The sequence below is a fragment of the Myotis davidii genome, unplaced genomic scaffold (assembly GCF_000327345.1).
Source record: "Myotis davidii unplaced genomic scaffold, ASM32734v1 scaffold826, whole genome shotgun sequence".
Classification (NCBI taxonomy): domain Eukaryota; kingdom Metazoa; phylum Chordata; class Mammalia; order Chiroptera; family Vespertilionidae; genus Myotis; species Myotis davidii.
In genome coordinates, this window is record NW_006297142.1 from 1,620,935 (window position 1) to 1,624,565 (window position 3,631).

Here is a 3,631-nt window from a genome sequence, read left to right on the forward strand (position 1 = left end):
GGGACCCAGGGGAGATTTCCTGCCGAGAATTAGAGCCCGGAGCTCACTTCTCCCATTAGACCCGAGTCCCCGGATTCCCCGTCTCCCACTGCTATCGGGGGATCTTCGTCCCCGCCTGGAGTCTGTGCACCGAGGGGATTGGGCCCCCAGCTTTCTCCTCCTGGGAAGGCGCAGCCCAGGGGAGGGGGCGCCCCAGGTCTCCAGTCAAAGTGTCAGGGGCTGTGCTGCCACAACGGAGAGTGGCCATTCACTGGGGCCACTGGTGGCAGAGGCCAGGCGAGGAAGAGGAGACCCTGGGACCCGCCCCTTTAGAGACCACTCCCAGGTCACACTAGGTACTAGCGGAGGTATACGCTGAGGAGGTTAATTTTTTTAAAAGACTTAATTTTATTTTTAGAGAAATTTTAGGTTTATAGAGAAATGGGGAGGAAGGTACAAAGATTTCCCATATGCTCCACCCCCCACTCCCAGAGAGCCTCCCCCATTATCAGCATCCCTGTCCAGAGCGTGTATTTTTGTTATAACGGATGACATGACATTAGCACTTCATAACAACCCACAGACTTAAGTATAGCCAAAGATTCGCTCTGGGTGTGGTGCATTCTATGGATCTGGACACATTATGTTGACACGTATCCATCATTACAGTGTCACACAGGAGTCTCACTGCCCTCAAAGTGGAGGCACCTCATTTCAGTATTCAATGAGGGGCAGCTTGAGCCATGGCAAGTTGGGCACGGGAAGATGATTTAATTCCATGTGGTCGTCACAGATGTGCGGAGCTCCACCAGCCTCTTCTCCGTGCTGAGCAGCAGAGGGAAGGTGAAAAGGGAGCTCCTGGGTGACGTGGTGGGGGGCTGCCGCTATCGGGTCAACAACCACTTGGACCACGAGTACTCACCCCTGCCCGCGAACAAGATTATCAGTTCTGCGGAGGAGATGGTCGGTAAGGAGTTGGCATACAGTGTTCTGAACAGGAACTGTGAGCACTTTGTCACCGATCTGAGATACGGCAAGGCCCGCAGCCCGCAGGTAAGGCCTTCTCTGGGGGGCTCCTTCTCCTTTCTGGAGGTCTGCTTGGGGTGGGGGTGACAAGGCAGAGGCAAGAGTTACCCTGAATAATTCAAAGAGGAGCTCTCAGCGTATTGTTGGCTGGGAGTCAGGATGTTTGAGAACAAATCTCGCATCTGCATTTAATCCACTCAGAGGCTTTGAACAGGGTACTTCCTCTCTGGCCTGAGTTTCCCCATGTGCAGAAGGAGGGATGTTGGAGAACCTCTGGGGTTCTGGCCACCTCTATCCCTTTAGGATCCTTCACCTCAAAGATCTACCCTAAAGGCAGCTCCTGATGCCCTGTGTGCTGTCAGGGAAAGTCTGGGCCAACCCGGGACCATGACAGGTCTCCTAAGGCCCCAGAGAGCCCTCGGGCAAGAGATGCTCGAGGTCTGTAGCCCATGTAAGAGCTGGAGGACATGTTCTGTGAGGTCTGGGCACATCCTACGCTCCCTCTTCCCCCTCTTAGCAAAGCACAGCTAGTGAGAGGCAGCAGCAGGATTGAATCCCCAGTCCTCCAGGCTCTTTCTGACAGCACCTCCAGGGCTCACAGCCCCTGTGATTGGGTGATGGGCAGCCCGGATGGAGGAGATGAGGGGAGGAGGAGCAGGTTTGGGAGGGGAATTAAGGATTTGATGCTCAGGTGGGGTGTTGAGGTGACCAGTCAGACATCCAGGTGGACCTGTTGAGTAGCAGTTGGAATTGTGAGTCTGGAGTTAAGGGCTGGGGTGGGGGTGGAGATAGAAGTTTCCAGGCTGCACTTGGGAAGAGAACAAAGAGCACAGTGATCCCTGAGGCCATGGATTCCCATCCTCTCCCCTCAGCTCTGCCACTACCTCCCTCTGCAGAGCTGGAGCCCAGGTAGAGCATGAGCCACAGAGCCATTCCCACTTTCACCCCCAGAGATCTGGCCCCAGGAACCCAGGCAGGAAGCCCCCTCCCCTACCAACTCCCATCAGGACCAAGTGGCCCCACCCAGGAGGCTCTCACAGAAGGATCCCATCACTCCATCCTGCCACACACCTGGACAAGCCCAGCACTAACAAGTGGTCACACCTTCGGCTTCCCAGGGAAAGGGTTGTTGGGACAAGGCCAGCATCTCTTAGAGGCCAGGCCCCCGGGGAGGGCGGGAGCATGAGTGTGACCTCTAGCCCCTTTGGCGGGAGGGAGAACCTGCCTGGACTTGCTGTGGACTCTGAACCTGGGCTGCTTCCTTTCACGCAGAAAACTTCATGACCAGAGCAAGTGTGACCTTAGAGCCATATTTATGGCTAGTGTGGCCTGTTCTGTGATAAAGAAGCGATCCCAACACCAGTGACAGCCTGGAGGGGCACAAAACCCCGCGTTAGAAGCCGCTGTAGAGACGACCTCGCACAGTCCTGTCCCCCTGACCCGAGCTCTCGGGCAACCTGTCATTCTCTCACTGTCCCTCTCTCACTGGCTGAAGGATGGGCTGATTGTGCCAACGCCGAGGAATTCATACCTGAACCTACATACCCTCCAGGGAGGGGTCCCGCTGCTTCTGTGGCGCCCAAAATGGAACGGAAGGACCTGGGCACCCGGTGGGGACCCAGCGTTTTCTGTCCGTGTGACCTGGGGAAGCTCTGGACTCTCAGAGCCTCAGTCCCTTCCTCTCCGAGCCGGGGAAGTGACCCGCTCGAAGGTGCACCGTGAGGATCAGTAAGGTGGTGGGGGAGTTTGAAAAAGGTGGGGAAGGGAGACACAATGCACACAATGGCAATAGAATTGGCTGGCTGATATATTTTTTAAAATATATCTTTCATATTTTTTTCAGAGAGGAAGGGAGAAGGAGAGAGAGAAACATCAGTAATGAGAGAGGATCATTGATCGGCTGCCTCCTGCACATCCCACACCAGGGATTGAGCCGCAACCTGGGCATATGCCCTGATGAGGAATCGAACTGTGACGCAGGGTTCATAGGTCAACTCTCAACCACTGAGCCACTGGGCTTGTTTTTCTTTTTTAACTCAAAGGTCAATTCCTCACCCATCTGTGACGACCACATGGAATTAAATCCTCTTCCTGTGCCCAACTTGCCATGGCTCAAGCTGCCCCTGGTTAAATATTGAAAATGGGTCACCTCCACTTTGAGGGCAGGGAAACTCCTGTGTGACACTGTAATGATGGACAAATGTCATTATAATGTGTCCAGATTCATAGAATGCACCACACCCAGAGCGAATCTTGGGCTAAACTAAGGTCTGTGGGTTGTTATGATGTGCCGATGTAGGTTCATCCGTTATAACAAAAATACACGCTCTGGACAGGGATGCTGATAATGGGGGAGGCTCTGAGTGGGAGCGGGAAGAGGGGCATATGGGAAATCTCTGCACCTTCCTCTCCATTTCTCCATAAACCTAAAATTTCTCTAAAAATAAAATTAAGCCTTTCAAAAACGTAACTCCCACAGCGTATCCTCCGCTAGCACCTAGTGTGCCCTGGGCGTGGGCTCTAAAGGGGCGGGTCCCATGCTCTCCTCTTCCTCGCCTGGCCTCTGCCACCAGTGGCCCCACTGAATGGCCACTCTCCGTGGTGGGAGCACAGCCCCCGACACTGG